At 45.4% G+C, this 22,249-nt stretch overlaps 1 long non-coding RNA gene across 4 annotated transcripts in view; it reads left to right on the top strand.

Annotated features, from left to right (window-relative positions):
- LOC133141291 (uncharacterized) overlaps nt 1-22,249 on the top strand; it is a 71,458-nt gene that overhangs the window by 8,819 nt on the left and 40,390 nt on the right. The window contains exon 3 of one of the 4 annotated variants that reach the window (XR_009710069.1): nt 16,676-16,784. The exons of the other annotated variants lie outside the window; for them this stretch is intronic. This is a non-coding gene — a long non-coding RNA (uncharacterized LOC133141291). Of the gene's footprint in view, nt 1-16,675; nt 16,785-22,249 lie in introns of those variants that run through there. 4 annotated transcript variants of the gene reach the window in all.

Below are 22,249 nucleotides of genomic sequence, written 5' to 3'. Positions count from 1 at the left end.
GCACGTTTTGTACCTTTATTTTGAGAGTGCAGAGATTACATTGTGTGGGGAAGACCTGAGTTTGCAGTCCGGTCCGGTCCAACAGACTGAAAAGCATTCTTGTGTATGTCTTACTCAGAACACATATCTGTTACTCTGATTTCATACCAAAGTGCAGCTCTGTGTTGTCGGATCTGTAACTCCTTAATATAATCGAATATACAGACTATCGGTCTAGAACCGGAGGAGGAAAAAACAATTTTCAATACCCTGTGAAACAGTCGATACAAGTTTGGATTTTAGCGTGAAGATTAAGGTTTTTGCAAGACCTCTTTGCTTCTCCTGATCAGCAGTGGCAGTTCACAGCTGTGTGATTTCAGAGCCAAAAGCCACCAACCACAGCTCATTCATCCTTCATCCTGGGATTGAGGTTATCCTCCAAGTACCTTCAACTGCACCTTGCAGCCCAGAAACACTAAATTACTTGTGCAACTGACAAATTTTGAGGTTTTCCGAGAGACTGTGGCAAAACACAACTGTTTACATGTTAGAATCCCACAAGCCACAGCCCTGTCTGAATGGCCCATGAAGTATGTGAATTTTGGCAAAATAAGAGAAAAGGACCAATGTTTTATAGATGCCTTCATTTTAAAAAATGGAATATAGAAGATTCCTCAATTGTGCCAAGACAAACTACTAATCGCCTGTGGCAGAGTGCTCAGTTTTGGCGTGGAATGTGGCAGCCAATAACACATAACGTTGCTGTGGCAACAGACAGTTATTTTTTCCTTCAAATTTTTCAGCGTTGAGGGAATTATTTGAGGATCGTAATTGTTCTGCCTTAGGTCCTAGCTCCGCTGGTCAGTTTTGAACTGCTTGTCTGTAGTCAGAAAAGCTAAAGCTTTCATTTTGGGAATAAAATCATTGCCTTCCCACTTGACAGACTTAGAAAGGCTCAGATTATTGATGATCGCTACTTCTCCCTGCCCGGAACCTTCTGTAATTTGTTGCACTTTGCATTTGAATGCAGATTATGTTGCACTTTGAATTCACATTTGATATGTGAACCACAAATCAATTTCATCATTAATTTGTCACTGCCACCAGAAAACACCACTCACAATTACTGCTGATAGTGAAATTTGCCCATAAAATGTGAATTTATTGTTCAGTAAATCATGTTCCAAACCATTTATATCCTAGTTGGAATGACTTGGTGAAATGTAACCACAGAAAATAAAAAGCATAATTTCATGAAGATCTTCATGGTACGGAGCCCTTTCCCATGAAAGGATTCTTCAGACGTCCATGAACATTTACAAAATAAATCCTCACATCAATTATCCGGCAGTGTTCTGAGCCTTAGCAGGGTGTTGATATTAAGGTGAAACCAGATATCGAAAAATAACAACCCACGCAGCTGAAATCAGTATAAATTGCATATAAATGCAATTACTGTTGGTAAACTGACTCACTGTGTTAACTGCCGACTTGCTGTGTGGGTCCTTTGACTCAACTCACCCCCCTCCCAAACCCCCACTTCAAATTTAATTACAGTAATCTTTCAGCCCAACGCTGTCGGCCCACTCTGTCAAATATGAGTCTCGCCCTGAACCTGTGGGAGATCCAGGGCACATAATGGCTCTTTTCTGGCTCCCAAAATGTGTTCTGGGCTCTGGGTGTTTTTTTGTGGAGCAAATATGCCCTTGGAGATCAGGTCTGCTTCCTGATTAAAACAGTGTATCAAACTCCAGCACTGACGGACTACAGTATATCCACGCTCAGTGAAAATGTGAGCTTTAAAAAACAATCACAGGAATACTTGAAAACATGCCATGACGTAGCAGTGTTAACAGTTTCAGAAGGGTTCCAAAAGGCCCCTCTGTGTCTCCACACAAATAATAATAATAATAATAATAACAATAACAATAGTAACAGAAAATCGTATGCTAATACAATTTATAGAATATAGTTATATACTTATGGCAGAAATCCTTTTTTTATTTATTTTTTAGAAATTGATAAATTGAAAAGAAATACGATTTCTATAAGCTCCTCTTGAAACCCATTTGTGTACACTCTCGCTTGCAAAAGGTGTGACCGCAGGAAATCGAGTTGTTTCTTCACACAGTCGACACTTGATGAAAATGAAGCCAAGAAGGCTTTCAGAACCAGTGAAACATACCAGTGTAGCGTAAGCTATCAGATACGATCTCAGAACTGCTTTACAGAGTAATGGAGTATGGCTAAACACTGCAAAACAAACAAACGTGTTAGAAAACTGTTGTGCTAGGAGAGGCTGTCTCGTGGCATTATGTCAGTAATGCCTTGCTGCACTACAGAGAAGCCCTTCAGTAGGATCAGTTGGGTCTTTAATGGTGTGCTGTTTTTCCTGGCAGTTGGCTGACGGTGAGGCAGTCATCGGAACAGAGACCTCAGCAGCCAATTTAGCATTAGTTTTCATGGCATCCATTTTGGACAGTTATTTTGCGAGTGAGAGCAGGGGAGCTGCTGCACTCTCAAGCTTCGATGCAGAATATATCATTATTATTTTAAACTAGAATCAATAGCTGCAAGTGCCTTCAACCGGGTAGATATTTTCCTAGAACAGAAGAGAGAACAAGCCCAATAGAAAGTATTTTAGACAATGATATTTCTAAGAGGAGTTTCTAGTATCCTGTAAAAACAACTATTTTTGCTGCACATTGGGAGGCATTTAGATTAATTTAGTGTCCTTTTCAGGAAATGCCTGTGCATGAATTGGTAGAGATCAGCTTTTACAATTAGGGGCAATGTAAAAAAAAAAAAAACTACAAAAAAAAACAGTTGGAGTTTTTAAACAGTTGGTAGCTGGTTGACCAGTTAGACCTGCTCTATACTCAACATGGTTTCACCAGCTGAAGCAATATGGTTTCTGGCATTCCAAGCTGGTCATAGCTGGATTTTACACCAGGGATGCATTCGCCAACAGTACAGTGGAAGAACGGATTAAATCACAGACATTCACCATTTACATACTAAGTGCGACATGACTCACAGTATAGAGCAACAGTCCTTGGACTGCGGTGAATGATAGTGACGGATGTACTCCCACCCTCCATCTCAGTCCAAGGGGAAATGCTGCATCCAAGCTCAAAGCTTCTCACCGACTGAAAAGATCGGACGTCCTTTTTTCTGGCAGCGGCCCAGTCGAACCCTGCTTTCATTATTCGTGCCTTGGACTAATTGATTAATACAAGGGCTGCTCATTAGGAACAGAGAAACCTATGACAACACAAGCTGGTTAAGCAAACAACAAACAGACAAAACAAACACACAGACGAAACCCCTCAAACTAACTGCCATGATTACTTTTAACAAGATGTGGTGTGTTTCTTTTTCCTCTCTCTCTTTGGTCGCTCCCTTAAAGAGTCAAAATCCGTGAAGGCTGTTTTAGGGGCTTTTTTGTTTGCGTTTGGCCTCGTGTAGTCTGCGTATTCACGAGAGCGCGTTTGATGACTGGGGTCGAGAACCCTTGTAAAGCGCCAGCCACTTTCGTTAAAACACAGAGGAGCTGGTTCGCGGCTAACCCTCGAAACTGCGTCGGAGAGCCGCTGAATGGAGGCCTGTTTCAGCTGCAGCCCTCGAGAAAGCCCAAGTGCCTTCACAAGCCCTTATTTTCCTCTGCCACTCCGCGGGCCGTGCCAGCGGCGGGGTGTGGAGAAAGCTCCCCTGATTGCGCCTGGCGTCAGCTGCGCGCTATCTCCCATTCTGTGTAGCGGGGCCAAAAATGTGCTAGCATGGGCAGAAGGCTAATGGGCCATAAACGCACAGACTGGACGGCCGTGTATAAAAACCCGTTGCCCTGACAGTTTATTCAGGCACCAGCAATTACATTCTCCTGAACAAAGGCTGAGAGATGACAGCGTTCTGAGCCGGGGTTTATCATTTTCTCTCTTTCTTTTCTCGTCCCTAGAAGGGGGAACAATCGGGCCGAGGGAACGAGCCAAGTTCTGTGGTTCCGCAAAACAGTTCCAGACCGCGAGAGTGCGCTGCCGATTGGCCGAAAGGTGTCACATGACTCAAAGTTGACTCTGCTAAGCTTATCTGGGCTCCCAATGGTGAACTTAGATGTAGCACAAATGTGTAGTGTTTTCAAATGCAACACACACACACAAAAGGCTGATAGCTTTATTATGATGTAAGTTTTAACTAGTGTTCTGAGACTTAATTTCACGAATACAAAAACTGGCTAAAAGTGGAGGTTTTTTTGCTTTTCATTTCTGGCAAGTGATAAAAGATTTTGAAACAGTTTTTGGGGTGCACAAGTCACAAGAGACAAAAGAGAAGCGGAATTGATAGCAGATGCTTGTGTGCATGATGTTGGCACAACATGCACAAACAGCTGGAAAATTTGGAAACATCTGTAGAAAATGTATTTTTTATTTGTATTGGTTGCGGAATTGTATAATACTCAGCCTACAGACAACCAAATTCCACCAACAATAAAATAAAATGATTCACTTTTCATTTTTGATTCAATGTCCCACAGAGATGTTAGGGAGTGTGTTGATGAAGCATACTCCACAGAACATATTTCACAGACTGTGCGAAACCACGAAGGCTAACCTAAATTACGTAACAATAATTTATATTACAATGCTGGAGGGGAGATTGCTTTACTCATAATAATTCATGTGACCATGCATGCTTTGCAGGGGGGTTGTAAACAGTGCGCTACATTATTGGAGGTCAGATGTTTATCAGACCACTTGCACATTCATAATTAAAACATTCCTATTGCACGGTCCTGTCCAGTTTTCTTGCTCAGAGCTCCCCGTGGAGTAGCAGTCATGAACCTGGCTGTCTCCTGCAGGCTTAGCTGCTGACACACAGACTTTAGAGGGAGAAATGAAAAAAGGGAGATTTATGATTTATTTTGAAGTAGATTTATGGACGTTGTTTAAACTCCAGTTCCTGACGATGCTGACATCTCTGTCTGTGTGTAATTAAAATGGAGGCCTGGGTGACGTGACTTGAACGAGTACACACATATTAGACCCGTACGGATCTCTCCGTACACCTGTGAAAGATTACCCCTCCCTCACAGTAAAGTCATTATCGCAGTAATTCTTCGGTGGACCAGGGCCCAATTGGCAAAAACAAGATTTGAAAGCATTATAAAAGTCAGCCGTCAATTATATACACATTCACAGAGCCCTCTGAATTGGGTTGATGGAATCCTTTGTGAATTGCCAGATGGACTGAAGGCTTGTGGATTATTTTTCCTGTAAATGTCTTGTTTAGGACTGTGAAGTGTGTAGTGGAGTGGAGGAGAGGGAGAATGCTCACTCGCTGTTCAGACAGACCTCCATTGCTACAGTATGTTTTCTGCATTAGGTTCTGCTATCCAAACACTTGGGGACCCCTTCAGTTATTTTAATTAAATGTGCCTCTATTGGCCATTACGCTGACTTTGACTTATCTTGTAAATCTACAATCTTAGTCACCTTAAGCCTTTTGTGAACCGAATCTTTTATAAATGTTATATAAACGTGTTTTGTTTAAACAAAAGGCTGAACGAATGTGTCATTCGATTATGCAATTAATAGGTTGTAGAAGGCCATATAACCATTTATTAATTCAACAATAATTCAGAGATTGAGAAATCCTTAATCATTTCAGTTAAATCTATATCTAGGTGTGCCGGGGTTAAAAGCTTTCTACTGATCTGTTATAACATGCAAATTGAGTATTCTCCAAATTAAATACTATACCCAGGTGAGTAGCCAGGAATTCTGGGCCCCCTGGAAGAAAAATGTGCTGGGCCCCTTAGTAGGCACAAAGTATATTGTGAATAATTTGTGTCCCCCCAGGCCCCCCAACCCCCCGGCTTTGGGGCCCCAGAATTATGACCACCTTCCTCCCCACTTACATCGGCCCTGACTATGCCCACTGCTCCAGAACCACCCGGTGCTCATAGTGAGCATAAATCGCAGCCTGTAGCCTAGTGCCTAAGGTACATGACTGGAGCAGCCTGTAGCCTAGTGCCTAAGGCACATGACTGGGGCAGCCTGTAGCCTAGTGCCTAAGGTACATGACTGGAGCAGCCTGTAGCCTAGTGCCTAAGGCACATGACTGGAGCAGCCTGTAGCCTAGTGCCTAAGGCACATGACTGGAGCAGCCTGTAGCCTAGTGCCTAAGGCACATGACTGGAGCAGCCTGTAGCCTAGTGCCTAAGGCACATGACTGGGGCAGCCTGTAGCCTAGTGCCTAAGGTACATGACTGGAGCAGCCTGTAGCCTAGTGCCTAAGGCACATGACTGGAGCAGCCTGTAGCCTAGTGCCTAAGGCACATGACTGGAGCAGCCTGTAGCCTAGTGCCTAAGGCACATGACTGGAGCAGCCTGTAGCCTAGTGCCTAAGGCACATGACTGGAGCAGCCTGTAGCCTAGTGCCTAAGGCACATGACTGGGGCAGCCTGTAGCCTAGTGCCTAAGGCACATGACTGGGGCAGCCTGTAGCCTAGTGCCTAAGGCACATGACTGGAGCAGCCTGTAGCCTAGTGCCTAAGGCACATGACTGGGGCAGCCTGTAGCCTAGTGCCTAAGGCACATGACTGGGGCAGCCTGTAGCCTAGTGCCTAAGGTACATGACTGGGGCAGCCTGTAGCTTAGTGGCTAAGGTGCATGACTGGGGCAGCCTGTAGCCTAGTGCCTAAGGCACATGACTGGCGCAGCCAGTAGCCTAGTGCCTAAGGTACATGACTGGAGCAGCCTGTAGCCTAGTGCCTAAGGCACATGACTGGAGCAGCCTGTAGCCTAGTGCCTAAGGCACATGACTGGGGCAGCCTGTAGCCTAGTGCCTAAGGCACATGACTGAGGCAGCCTGTAGCCTAGTGCCTAAGGCACATGACTGGGGCAGCCTGTAGCCTAGTGCCTAAGGCACATGACTGGGGCAGCCTGTAGCTAGTGGCTAAGGTACATGACTGGGGCAGCCTGTATCTTAGTGCCACATGACTGGAACCCGGACGTTTGGCGGTTACCTTCCGCACAGCTGTTGGGCCCCTGAGCATGGCCTTTAACCCCACATTGCTACAGGGGGGATTGACCCCTGCTTAGTCTAACCAACTGTTACTGGCTTTGGATAAAAGCATCAGCTAAATAACAAATTATTATCATAAATAGCAATGCTTTGTGATGAAGTCATTGTTCAGGTATTCTGTGTTTGCGTCTGTGTTCATTTTATTTATTTACAATACATATGAAAGAATGCAGTTTCATGTTTCTTTTTGTTCCAGTTCCAGTCTTGTAGGAGCCATTTCCTCCTACTCAAAAGCTGGTGTAACACATTCCAAACGTTATTTTGGTGAAAGAGACACAAGCGTTCACTCTCCAGCCAATATTTTTGTGTACTCAAAGGAAATTCTGCATTTGGAGTCTTTAAGAGCGTGAAACAAGTTGGGTGGAAATAGGCAACCTCAAAATCTTCCCAGAACCTTGTGCGGTGTGCAGATTTAATTTCCATCTCTGATAAAATAAAAATGTTTCTCCTGCCCCCGGCTTCAAAATGGCCGAAGAACGGCTTCAAAGTGCGCGCAGTAGCAGATTACCCGCGCTGACGGCTCCAGGCAGCTCCCTTCTCCTAAGTGAGCTTGGCTTCTGTTCCGTGTGCGGGTCTGACGGTGGCGACTCGCGCGTGTTGGTGTTTATTTCCATTCTGTCATGTGTGTGAATCTGATTACAGGTCACTGAGTCAATATTTAGCTTCTCGCGGATGGATTGCAGCGGGGCCGTTTATTTTCTTTGGCGACTCTACATCTGCTGCCAATGTCCTCCGTGGAAGCGGACGTGGCTTGAACACGCCGCCGTCGTGTGCCGCGCGAAACGAAAACAAACACCGGGCCGCCTTGTTCGTCTCGCGCAGAAACCACTCTCAGGTTCCGCGGCTCGTGAGTGACGTGCCCTGCGCTTACCGCCTAGTCATTCTCACGTGTGTGTAAGATACGGGGGCTGGTAGCTGGTGTGAGATTAGCCGCTCTCCTGTTGGCTTGTGGGAGCTTTGAGAAGGGAAGAGAAGTAAGCAATATATACTGGTATTGTAGACTGAAATGCTGAGTCAGCCATTTTTTTGGCCCTAATTGTTTAATTGGTCATTACATTGGCATGTGCCGGTTAACCAAAAGGTGAGTCAGACCAGATTTGTCAAGTGATTTCACATCCAGATGAAAGGAGACTTTAATCGAGTAAGAAATAAAAATTAAATGCATTTGTGCTGAAGAGGGGAGTTGTAATCATGCTTTATATAACCCATGTTCTGTTATGTTCCTTGTAGTCCTTATCCATCAGCGTTGCAGAGAGGGAAAATCATCACTCTGCAATTTCAGCATTTTATGTTGCGACTCCGAGGTGTGGCAAACCTGAAGTGTTTTGCAACTTTTTATGCAAAACTGGGATACAGCGCTGACTCCGCATGGAGGAAGTAGACAGGATGTTGTTTGCTCGAGCCTGGAAATTCCTTCTGAGAGAAATGTGTGAATGAATCCATTTGTCAACAAAGCAAAACAAAACAGAGCTAATCTTGACTGCAGCTGATATGTCTGTGTATTTATGTTTCCTTACTTTCTCCTGGGACAGATTTCACAGTGGCAGAAACAGTCTGAGAATAGATGTATGTTTGTCCCACAAACACATCTGCTAGTTAGCTTTAATCAAATCCTCAAAGCCAAAACATGCTGAATTTTGTATACAAAATAGTTGCCAAGACAAAACGATTTTACGCAGTGGTTTATCCTATCTTAATTGCCTCAAGCAATTTTATTAGATTGACTGTATTGTTTTCTCTAAGGTTTAAATGAAGAGTTTGCAACATCTGTACCATTATTCATCTCTCTTTGTAGTTTCATTTGTGTCCATTGCATTTGGGAGGAATCTCCACAGCACCTGATCTCATTCACCTCCATCTGTAGCCAATGCTAACGACCCAGCTAAAGGCCAGTTTATATTCCAGCTACAGGGGGGTCACTCGACTGAAATCACACACCGTTTGTGAATGTTCTGTTGTTGCCCGACGCAGATGCTGGTCTTTGTCCAAAGCAAAAAAATGTAAATGCACTCAGGTTGCCCGGAGTAAAAACCTAATATCACTGTGACCAGCAACATTTGTTCCATGGCATCCACTGCGACACTCTGTCTCACAACGTCGATGCCACTTAGTGGTAATGTTATAACATCGACACACCATCCCTGTCACATTGTGAGAACATTTTGTTAACTGGGATAATGCCAAATAATGAGCCTACTGTTGATACATGCTGAAATCACACAATAAAAAGAGCCCAATATATGTACACCTTTGACCTCATGTAGAGATTAGCTGAATCTAGAGAAACGTAAGAGAGCAGGGGAAAAAACCTCTGCACGTTAAGGAATTTACTCACGCATTCCCCTCTGATGAAAATACAGACCAGGAGAGGAAATTTCATTTCAACACCGTGGAGAAATCCTCTCTTTCCCCCTCTTCCCCCCCCTCTGTCAGGGGTGGCTGTTTATTAAAAAGAGAAACCAGAATTTGTCTTTCAGCCACGGCTTCATTACCTTGGTTATATTTTATAAGCAGACCACACGCACCCAAGCACACACTCTATTGCTCAACTCACGAGACAAGTGAGAATTAGCTTCGCAAATGCTAATTTTCCATTTATAGCAAGCTTAGAATCAATATTTATCTTCAATCATGGTGAGTTTCCCTAGCAAGAAATCATAGAAGTATGGTCACGCAGTGCTGGCATTTCATAAAACAAGTTAAGGTGTCTTTAAGTAGCCATGACAACCAAAGTCTCCAGAGGAGAAGAGAGGAAGTTCCTGCATTTCTTCTTGTATTTCTGCAGACAATGTCTTTCTGCTGAGAGTGTATTTTCCATGGAGGAAATAGGATACCTGGGAAAAAAAACAGACAGGCATATCTGGAAAACTGTATTCATATCACCCTTAAGCTTTTCTTTATGGGGATGGCGGGGGTAGCCCGGGTTCTGGGCGGGGGGGGGCGGGCAGGAGGTGGCGGGGTAGGTGTCAGTATTAGTCCGCTGTCGTCTCTTGGCAACAGCGTGTCCTAGGTGATCGATAAAGGGTCAGCCTGCAGGAAGTACATGTACTGCGCCCCAACTCAATTTCACTTACTTTCCAGCGCGCACATCTGGAATTCATTGGCCTCAAAAATGAGGCATGGATAAAGCATGCAGACAGGGGTCCGTCCCCTGACACGCATTTCCTCCCATGGCCAGATCGCTCAGCGCGCAGAAGTATCCCGCTCGCCTCCATATTGAAAATATGTCACGGGTTCTTTTTGCTTTTGTTGTTGTTGCTGCGCCACACAAATAATACAATAACAGGGATCCAGACGAAAGGCTGAATTCTCACAACGGCGCTCTATCAGTAGATTTATAAAAACATACATTCAATAAGCTTCAGAGGCTCTACTGTGTTGTAACACTGAAGGAAATTGTATAGAGACTGAGGAAAACCAGGCCCATAGTCACCATTTCAGTTTAAGAATATAATATATGGCTGCAAGAGTGGGTTTCTGATTTTCAAGCTTTAAAGGTTTGTAGACCATGAGGACTGAAACATGATTTACTAAGTACCCCCATTAAACCACAGGACTATGTGGTCACAGAATAGAGATGCATTTTGCTTTTCTGAGCAAAACTCGTGGACATGCCCAATGTAGCTGGATTGTTTATTAGTTATAGGTAATAATCTTATTCACTAAAGCTGGTGATAATGACTGTGTTCATTTGTGGTTCTGAAGTCATGACTTTTAAACAAATGCTAAATGTAAATTCTTTATGAAGTAAGAGTTTTAATAGCGAGCATTTTATGTTTTTATCTTGGAGTCTGACTAGTTCAGTTATGTGCCTGGAGGGTCATTACAGTGATTAGATAAAGAAAAAGGTTGTTTTCAAGAGTTTTTTTGATCTTTAAAGCTGAATGCTACTTGAGAGCTTGAACCATCACATTTAGTCTAATGGATAAGAAAAGGAAATTGGAAAGAAACTAAGGTTCCAGTCGCCATTATAATCTGCATACCATTATCTAAAACTCTGCAAATCGTTGTACCATTATGCATCAAAGCTTTACAAAGTCTGAGATAAAGCTAAATGGTGTAATTTTGAGCGGAGCCTGATTCTCGGAAGTTGTGGAGAATTTCTGTGCGGACGCTGGAGTGGCGTGGCCGTTGTTGGTTTTGGAGTCCTTCATTAGTGGCTGTGTTTCGCATTCTTCCCTGGGAACTTTAACAGAAACACGGAAAACGCTGGCAGACAAAATATTAAACAAGCTCCCAGCAGAAATAGGCTTAGAAAAAGACGTCAGTCTTATACCATTAGAATCTGAAATGCAGGAAACCTTGATGTTGTTTTTTTTTTTTCTATAGTTTAATTTCCCTGCTCGGTTTAAGTGTTCCCAGCTGCCGGGCCGTTACATAAGCCTCTCACTCTGCGAGATCCAGTCCTGAGGAGGGTGCAGGCCCGACCGAGGGGCCTACGCTTTATTAGTTATGACATTAGAGATCAGCCTGGCAGTGTACGCGGCCAAGCCCCTGGCTCCACGGTCATAAAGACTCAGTTCAGCTTATGAATTCTGCTTTCACCTTTAGATGAAAAGCTCCCTGCGCTGAGAGAACTAAAGACAAAGACCTTGTCTGATATGGCAGCCTCCAGCCAGCCAGCTGCCAGAGAGAGTATTGATTTGAGGCGGATCGGCTGGAGAGTTCTCTCAGCTGTTACCGTGCTCACAGGTACTTACTATTGGCTTGAACCTGGGCCGCTCCGTTTCAGGGTTTTCTGCCAACTTCTAATTATTTAATCAGCTCAATCCTATCTTGCTCTGACATTTGTATAAGCACCAGCTACAGCTGCTGACTGCTAATGTGCAGTGCTAAAGAATTCTACTGCGCTCAAGTACTGGAGTGAACCAGTATAGTTTATGGAGCTGCCAGAAAACTAAAACTAAGGTAATCGGTTGGAACAAAGACCAGCACGCAGACTATCCCTTCAGGACCGGGAGTTGTGCACCCCTGTCTTAAGCCTACAGTACGTGGGTCCTTTTCATGGTCATGTTAGCCGTTTTCCTGGAATTCCAACAGGAATGAAACCTTGGTGGGGGTGCTCAAGTTTGAAGCCCTGCTTGAGTCTGTCCAAGGAATTGCGACGTGCCGTCGTGGCGTTCCCATTCCCAGTCCGAGACAAAGCTCACGTTCAGTTTGCACTTTAGCCCCATTTTTGCAGAATGGAGTAACTGAAGAAACATCGCATGTTAGCCTGGGGGGACTGCTGCCTGTGACTAGAGTGGGAGCCATTACTGTGAGGTACAATAACAGCAATGGCAGCTGCTCCGTTTGAGGCAACACAGCGTGGAGCTCGCCGACTGAATACCTTAAATACACTGTGTGTATACACACGCGCACACACACATGCACATACATAGACACACATACACCCATAGGTCACAGACACACACACACACGCATGCCTCAGAGTGCTGAATTTGGGAGATTATCAACCCTGCCTCCAAAAACAGCCTGTAACACCTGAAACAAACTCATAATTTTTTACTTGCTTCATCCATGCAAGACACCGGAAACAAACATGCAGACATTAGCTGCTTGCAAGGGGCTTGCAGTGTATTCATAAACAAACTTTGGCCTTATTAAAAAATAGTAAACAAGTCTTTTAATGTGTGACACTGAATGGTAGCCAATGGCTTTGTTTCCTGTAAGATTCTTCTTTAACTGGCCTACTGTCAGCCACTGCCTGGCTGAGTCCATAAGGTCATGTGACAGACTCTTAGCCCTGGCTCTGAGAAGGCAAACCAGATGTGCTTTCTTTAAGTAAATTATTAGCCGCTCTCTTGTGCAGTTGTGCTGATAAGTGTTTCCATCTTTCTCTCTGTTTTGGCAAGACAAGAAAATGCCAAAGCTGGAACATCAGAATTTCCCTGACTGCGCAGTGGAGATGAATGGCTTGTTTGCGCTCGACTGTTTTGAAATCATATTAATAAAGATAAAGAATGAAATCTCGTGGTTCAAGTCCTGCATTCGGGGTTCTCCTTTTTAACCGTGTCCCGGTTTGGAGTGGACATTCCCAGCCACAATGACTCCCGAGAGTGAGGAGGTCCTTCGTTTGCAGACTCGAAACATTCCAGAATGAGGAAAAATGTGTTTTGGAGCGTTGCCCCCCCCCCCCCTTCCCCCCACCCCCTCCCCATGACAAATGCTACTGACTTTGTTCTAGAATGCAGGGCTCGTATTTCTTCCCCACGTTTGACATGATGTAAGGTAACTGCCAGAGTGCTCATGTGTTTCTCATTAAGACCCTGTTGGGTGTGTCTGAAATAACAGAAATAAGAAAATAATAATAACCAGGTTGAGGTAAACATAGCTGAATTCCAGGAGAACTATTTCACTTAAAAAACAACAACAACAACAACAACAACAACAACAATAATAATAATTGGTTTATAATAATTTGTGCATCATAATCTAAATGTACTTTGAAGTGAAGACGGGGTGGGGAGGGGTAACCTTTAGCACCGCCATATATTATTAATAAAATAGTGCCTCCACCTCTATTTCCTGGATAATCTTTCATAATCTCTTCATAATCTAAACGGACCGAAATGAGGAAATGAGAACCATACATGGCTATTCCTTTCTCATGACTGCATATATAGTAACATCTTCTGCTGCACACACACGCGCATGCACATACACATTCAAACTCACACAAACACACACGAAAACACACACACACACACACACACACACACACACACAGTTAAGGGAAGGGTGTTCCTTCTCTTTCATCTTGCTGCAGGCTACAATTCACACACGTATCATATTGTAGCTGTCATATTTTTTTAAGACCTCAAGAATGTGTGTAGCTTTAGCGGTTTCCCCAGAACCTCTCATAAAATGTCACTCAGCTCTGGGCACCGAAAGCCCTCTGCCACGGTCTCACAGCGTTCAAAACCAAAGAAGAAAAACTCCCTCTTTCTCCCCCTGAAAACATTGCCGTGCATTTGTTAAACACCACACGGAGCGAAATCTATGAAAGTGGTGTTTACGCTGCCCGAGCCACTGCAGGATGGTAGCGAGTGTGGATTCTGCCGCGTCACGGGCCTGCCACGCCCGAACACCTCCCGTTCACACCACACGGCGAGACGCAGGCCAGGGGAGAGAGGTCGTCCGCTCTGACCGTGGGAACGCACTCCAACCTCAACCAGACCCGGGTTCAAATAGTATGCGCTCCGGATTCGAATTCAGTCAAGCCTGCTGTATTTGGAAAAATGAAAACCCAAAAGTGTAAACCCCACCCATCGGCTCAAATGCACCAGGCAAGATCAATAGAGCACAGAAAAGTATTTTAATCCAAAACAAATACGATTTGAACCCAGAACTGGCATGAACTCAATTGCTGGAGTAGCCCTTAGAGGTGAAACAGGCCAGAGAGATGAAGGAGAGGTGCTGCACACGTTCTCTACGGGGAGTACTGCTGTCTGATTTTTGGTTTCGGACCAGAATGTCTGGTTTTTCACATAATATATGCACAGGGTCTGGTTTGTGGAGTCTTCTGTATCCGTTACATTTTCATTTGCTCCTGAAAAGTTGCTAAATTTAGTGATGTAGTTGCCACAGTCCTGGGACCAGTGTGCACAGTTTGTCCAGTGAAGTTGTACAGTAACAGTGCAGTACGTCCAGAGTTTTGAGGAAAAGAAAATGGAACCTGGAGATAGGTTTTCAGGTTTTGCCAATTTGTTCAAATCTGCAAATACACAACAAAATGTACTTCTTCCAGGTTCCCAACACACCTACCATAGTAACATACTAACTCTGTGTATGAGAGTTAGTGTTCCACACATCCAGCCCAGGTGGAGGAGATAAGAAGCACGTATGTGGCGGTAGTTTTTGGCTCCTCCGGGCCCTCTGGGCAGAGGCCAGGGCCGTGGCTCCTCCGGAGGGGAGCGGACCCCGTCGAGTTGGCCTCCTCGGTCGGAGGTTTCCCGTAAGTCACGGCGTGGAATGCGCATCCACAGAACCATCTGGAGCCTGTCAGGGTCGCTGCGATCAAGCCCGCTGGCTAATGAGAGCTGAACGCCTCCCTCAGACACGGTGATTCCCTCTCCTCCCCCACCCTCTGCTTCCCCCCGTCAGTCAGCACGGGGGCAGACGCTTGGGACTGTACATCCCAAATCCGTCCGCTCCCTGGTCATCCTCCCAGAAAAGCTGGGAAATAAGACGTCTGATTAGAGGTAGGAACGTGTGTGTGTGTGTGTGTGTGAGTGTGTGTGAGAGAGTACAGTATGTCTGCATACAACACACAGCGAGCTTGTGCAGTCACGATTGCCTAGCGCCTTCAGATGAACATATCTCGTGTGTTTCCATTACTTAGGAATGTGCTACACGTTTTTGATAATGTGTACACATGAAAATGGAGAAAGTGTGAGTGGATGCTAAAGCCTGGTGGTGGCGGCTCTCTTCCAGAAAGAAGCGATGTCGTTCTGTCGCCCAAAGGCACAAGGAAACTCGGCGGTTGATACTGTATCTTAGCGGTTATAGAAACATTCCTGTCAGCAGCCTTTTTTAAAAACTGATACAGGAACGTTGGCTGTGGTTGCAGCAGGGCGCTGCACGCACACTCACACACCCTCGAACAACAGCGCCGAATGCACGACAACGCCGGGGATGTCTGAACCCTTCTCTCCCCAGCCTGAGGAGCGGCGGGGAGAGGGAGAGGGAGAGGGAGGGAGAGGGAGAGGGAGAGGGGGGGAGGGGGAACCACTTGAAAGCCGGCGTAAAATAAATGCGTGTCTGTGGAAATATTTACAGTAAGAATGGGCATGCGGGCTGGGTTTAGGTCCCCCCCCCCCCGTTAGATGGGGGCGGTCGTTACGCGGCGGCGGTGGCCTGACGTGTGAGTTTAAACAAACATGGCCGCCGGAGGGACGCCGGTGTAAACAGAGCCGGCCGGGGAACGGGCGCGCGAGGCCAGCTAGCCGCGCCGCCAGCGTAAATCTCCAGGCCTCGCCGCGCGGAGACGATGAAGTGTAAACCTCCCCCCCACAGAGCCACTCGGAGCTCAGAACGTCACGGTCTGCCCACTGCCCTGTGACTCACACCAGGGCCGCTCGGACCGGTGTCTGTGTTGTGTTGTTATTGTTAGTGAGCTTCACATGTTAAATTTAGATCTTAAACTTTATGAATGATGACGAAACTTCAAAGGAAAAAAAAAAAAACATGAATTAATGTTCATTGATAAGAAGGGAAAGCGGTGTTGCAATGAGGTTATTTAATAAAGAGCTCTTTATGGTCAGGAACTGAGTCCTCTTTTCTAGATATGATTCGTCAAGCAGGATCTTTATCCCTCTAGGATCTTTGTACGCCCACACAGACCAGTTCAAAGGCTGCCAGTCCAGTCCAATTAATTTTCAGCATGAGGGCAAGTTCTGGGCGTGTTGACTTAGCCGTTTTTTAATTAGGCATTCTTCCAGCATCGCCGGCGTGTTGTGGCGACGTGGCTGTTGCCACAACACAGCGGGCGGCGGGGAGAGCGCTTCGCGTCTGAAGGGAAGAGGCTCTCCCTCGCCGGCACTCTAATTGCCGCTCTTACGATGACTTCCTGTTGCGAGTCCGTGAGGGATTCTTGTTCTTGACTCTTCAGATGACCCTGAACCAGGAGCCACAGCTTTCATTCTTTCCGCCTTGAAATACGCACCGCAGCCTGTCCGGCAGACAGAGACCCGACAGGATTCATCGAGCGCAAACAGCCTTTCAGCCATTCCTCCTTCAGAGTAACTCTGCTAAATGGCTAAAAATAATAAATAAATAAAGGCCACGGCTTTCTGGTTGGCTCAGTCCTGCTACGTGTCCTGAAATTACACATTAAAAAATATGTCTCCAGTTCCACGGTCTCTGTTTCCCTGTTTTTTTTTTTCTTCTGCTCATTCCTGAGCTCTTGGGAGAGTAACCCTCATGATTCAGCTGAACTGTGCTGCCCCAGCGCCGACCAAACCATTACAGATCATACGGGAAACGTCATACTTTTATAAACTCTTCAAGTGCGCCACGTAGCTCTGCTTTTAGACCTGTGACAATTGCAAACTCCAGAGTAGCAGGAATAGGTTTTGGCAGTCTGTGTTTGTATACATAGAGCTGTTCTTAATCGTGCTACCTCCGAGGACTGTTTAAGTCAATTCCTTTTCATTTGGAAACATTGTATGAATCACGGAGGGTCGGGACCACCATGAAATCTAATGCTAACCTGATAAAATACAATCCACAGAAGAAAACAAACGCAGACTAAACCATTTCTTAGATAGCAGTTGCCTGAGCCGTATTTGCTTGACTCCACCGCTAACATATTTAGAATGGCAAATAAAAACACATTTAGATGTTCCTGTGTTTTATGGGGTGGATATGTAGACAAAGGCCCCTTGTAGATTGATGACGTGTCTATCATCAACCAGTGTCTCATACGTGTCTATCTTCTGATTAGACACAGAAGTGTCTGTATAGAATCACTATGTCAGTACCATAACATCCTCAGATAGATAGGCTAGATTGACATCAATCTCCAAGGGGAAAATTAGTACAATATGATTTAAAAAAAGATTTTTATTTAACAAACAGGAAGCCAAGTTATTCTCTAACCAAAAGATCTTCGGTTTGAAGCGGACCTCATCTTGTTCTTCGAGTCTCAGCATTTCTTGTTTCCCCGAGACTGTCACCCACAGAGTTCTCACAGGAAGAGGAGAAATCCGACCTTAGCTTGAGGAGATTCAACCTCATTAAATCTAGCCACAAAGCGCCAGCACTGTCCTTAACTATGAGAACCAAACCAAAGCCAGCGATTATTGATACATTATTTAATGTAACTTCAGAAATGAATTGATAATTTTTTATAAGCGATGCCAGAAACTGAATTGAACTTTTTGTTATCGCTATTATGTTTATTTCCCCCCAACTCAAGAGTTAAAGACGAAACGGCTTTGCGGTTCGAGTGAATGTAGGCCACAGGCACTGCGCTGGCTGCGGCTCGCCACCCCTCCTGCGGACAATAGGTCATTCATATCACTCCGTCACTCATGATTGGCAGGAGGGTGCGGGGGGAAGGGGGGGATCGTGGGAACTTCCCATCTCGAATGATCAGCAGAAACAAAGACAACAGCCCCTCTCATTTACTGCCCTGCGGAGAGAGATGGCGGTCACCGCGGCTTTGTCCGGCCCGTAATGAGGAGTAGAGTTTCATACGGCTCTGCCCTGGCATCACGGACGAGCGCGGTCCACTGCAGCACGTTAATTACAGACGTTCTGTTCCCCTCATACGTGCTAATCACCGCGGCGGACATACTGCTTCCTCAGAACACCGCCACTTGAAGCACGGTGTGCTTCCATGACACCAGCTCATTGATAAAATAAGATATCGTTCATCTCTTTCGGCGCTTTTGTTTGAACACGCCCTCCTGGTTGCTTGGGTTGTGACCAAGCGCAATGCACCGTGGGATACTTTTGCCAGTGTTGGTGCACTATGATATTTCACTAAATGGAGTGGAGTAACCGTAGATAGCTGTGCTGGAGCTAATGGGCTTCAGGGCGATTGCCGATGATGAGTGCGAAAGAACAGCCAAACAACGGTGAGACGAATTCAACGAGGCAATGCCAGAACAGAACACCGCACATTCCCTAGGAGTGATGCATTCTCAGTAACAGAACAGAGGGAACAGAATAATTGGAGTAATGATTTGCAGGTTTTACCGAAAAACTATTTAAATCTTTCAGACAAGATCTCAAATAGGAATCCCTGCTGCAAAAGTAAATAAATAAAATACCACAATGTAAACATATCCGGTTGGGGGAAAGTGATGTGATCACAGAAAAAGAGCTGAAAATGTCAGCCATAGTGCAAGTGGACTACTGCACGGCCTCAAAGAAAAACAAACCTGCTTGTGCTAAATTGCTTTTGCGCCTGCCCTGCTTGGCGAAATTAGGCCCACAGCCTCCAATTAAGGGCCTGTAGTGGCTGGCTTTGTTCCCCTTTGTTGGACTTTCACCAAGAGTGCATCAGCAACTACGCAGTTTTCTTGGCAGTGTAAAAAAACCTGGAAGGCCTCGCAAAAAAGCATGTGTGAGCACATTTATTAGTGTAAAAAAAGAGACGGTCTCTATCAGCTGCACAGTGTAAAACAGGAGACGGTCTCTATCAGCTGCACAGTGTAAAACAGGAGACGGTCTCTATCAGCTGCACAGTGTAAAACAGGAGACGGTCTCTATCAGCTGTACAGTGTAAAACAGGAGACGGTCTCTATCAGCTGTACAGTGTAAAACAGGAGATGGTCTCTATCAGCTGTACAGTGTAAAACAGGAGGCGGTCTCTATCAGCTGCACAGTGTAAAACAGGAGACGGTCTCTATCAGCTGTACAGTGTAAAACAGGAGGCGGTCTCTATCAGCTGCACAGTGTAAAACAGGACACGGTCTCTATCAGCTGCACAGTGTAAAACAGGAGACGGTCTCTTAGCTGTACAGTGTAAAACAGGAGACGGTCTCTATCAGCTGCACAGTGTAAAACATGAGACGGTCTCTATCAGCTGTACAGTGTAAAACAGGAGATGGTCTCTATCAGCTGTACAGTGTAAAACAGGAGATGGTCTCTATCAGCTGTACAGTGTAAAACAGGAGACGGTCTCTATCAGCTGTACAGTATAAAACAGGAGACGGTCTCTATCAGCTGTACAGTATAAAACAGGAGACGGTCTCTATCAGCTGTACAGTATAAAACAGGAGACGGTCTCTATCAGCTGTACAGTATAAAACAGGAGACGGTCTCTATCAGCTGTACAGGGCCCGTGTTGCCTTCTCCCATAAATGGTTAATGGGCTCGCTTGGCCACTGCGTCAGGGAGCAAGGCGAGTTGTTTTGGAGAGAGGAGTGGGGTTTTAAAATTTACTGCTCCACGCAAGCTCCCCGGACCACCCTGCTGGAAATACCATAATACAATCCAGAGCTTGCCCTCCCTTCCTCACCCGCTGCCTCCCCACATCGTATTTACCTATATTTGGGACGGAGAGCGAGCTTGCTGCTTTCAGGAATTCTTTGGCACGTCAAGGCCTACAATAAACATAATATCCTTTACCGAGTCCAGATTGTAAAACAGCACCTCGGTTGTCAGAAGAGTAATGTATTCCTTGACAGAATTTATCTTGCATATTAATTATGTTTGGTGAAGGGGTAACACAAGGGTGCTTCGACAGTGACTGTTAAGAAATGTTCCTGATTTACTCAGACAGAAAATTGCTTTTGGGTGGGTTAGTGTTAATGCTTGACAATGGTTTGATTTTATTAAGATCACCAAATCACTTTTTATCTTAACTTTCAAAACCACAGACCTAAAACTTTTTCCCCATGCGTAAATATGTCAATTTTTTAATGCATGTCTAAATATTATTGTGAATAACATTATCCAGTATGCATATACACTCAGTGAGCCCTTCATTAGGTCTTATTGGTCTGTTGTAACCTTAGAGGTTTGATGCGTTGTGTGTTCAGAGATGCTCTTCTGTATACATTTTGCGTGACTGTCACCTTCCCGTCAGCTTTGACCAGTCTGGCCCTTCTCTGACCTCTCTCATTAACAAGGTGTTTCCGTCTGCAGAACCGCTGCTCAATGGATGTTTTTTTTTTTTTTTAATTCGCAACATTCTCTGCAAAGAGACCATTGTGTGTGAAAATCCCGGGAGATCAGCAGTTTCTGAGATGCACAAACCACCCTGTCTGGCACCACCAATCATTCCACAGTCAAAGTCACTTAGATCATATTTCTTCCCCATTCTGACATTCGTTCTGAAAAACAGCTGAACCTCTTGACCATGATTAGATATTTGCATTCACAAGCTGGTGTACAGGTCTACCTAACAAAGTGCTCACTGAGTGAATAAACACACTCATTCATGATGTTGTTTTCTCTGACGTATTATTTAACACTGATCCTGAGACTGTGGGCTTCAGTTTATCTGTGAGCAGCCTCCTGGCCCTCACGTGTTCACACATGCTGAAAGCTGTGTTCCTGCTCCTGTTTTTGGGGTGATTTCCGGGCGGGGGGGTTCAGAGAATCTTCTAGGCTTCACAGGAAAGGGCAGGGAGGTGTGGGGAAAGTGGGTACCTGGTGTCTCAGGAGATCTCAGCGGACAGGATGAGTTAAAAGAGGAGTCAGGGCCATGTTGCTGCAGTAGAAGAGCCTTGTACACGTGGTGGGTCCTCATCAGGCTTAAATGACATCCCAAAAACCCGCTGTGACTCACACTGCATTCACTTCAATTCACTTTCAGTTGTACGGCTCTTTTTATCTTTCCATCTTCAGACTGTGAGTGGGAAAATCGGTAAGTCTGCCCGCCTCAAATTTGGGAATAAAAAATGGGGAAAAAGCCGCTCTGCGGGGGCGGAGTGTTCCGTGCAGCCGCCGGCGATCACGCCCGTCTGGCCCGGCGGGTTGCGTGGGGTTTCTGACGCGGTGCGGTTCCGCAGCTGTGGCGTCCCCCAGCGATGCGTCCACAGACCGCAGTCACACAGCCTCTCCTGTGACGGCACGCCTGAGGAAATATCACCGGTCGACAAGCCCCGGCATCTGCTCCGAATCAAACCGGCGGGGGATAAGATCTCAATTTACTGATGAATAAACATAAAAATAAATATTACACGCCACATTTTCACGCTGCACCGCAATTAGTGTTCCGTTAAAAAAAAACGACATTCTTTCCTTTTGATTCTGCATGTTTTGTGGCACTGCTGACTGAAGCTTCACTTTTCTCTAGCGCGGTGGCTGTATATGTCGAATTTGGGCTCTTTGGTTAAAAGCATTTGCGAATTGTCTGAATTGTAAACCGTAAATGAATAATTGATTCATATAATCCCGGCATTTGCTTCTGAACGACACGTTCTGGTGGGAAGATGTGTTTTCCAGGGTTTTCTTTAGGAAAGGCTCTCTGTCTCCGTGGCGTTATTTGGAGCAGGCAGTAATGGTGTGCTTTCCCTCACCGGAACTGCCCCCCAATAAGTCCTGACAACTCAATGGGCCTTAGAAAGCAGGCCCGGGCTCAGCCCTTCGCTTTAAACCTTTCCCAAATGTTCCCCCTCCCTCAGGCAGGAAAACGCACATTTACATAATTGTTAGCAGGGAAAAAAAATGTAGCGCCATAAATCAAAATAAACGTCAGGACAAAAAACTAAACCAAACCGCAATC

This window comes from Conger conger, chromosome 11, assembly GCF_963514075.1.
Source record: "Conger conger chromosome 11, fConCon1.1, whole genome shotgun sequence".
NCBI lineage: Eukaryota > Metazoa > Chordata > Actinopteri > Anguilliformes > Congridae > Conger > Conger conger.
Note: the sequence above shows the minus strand (reverse complement) of the source record. Positions and strands in the feature narration are given on the sequence as shown.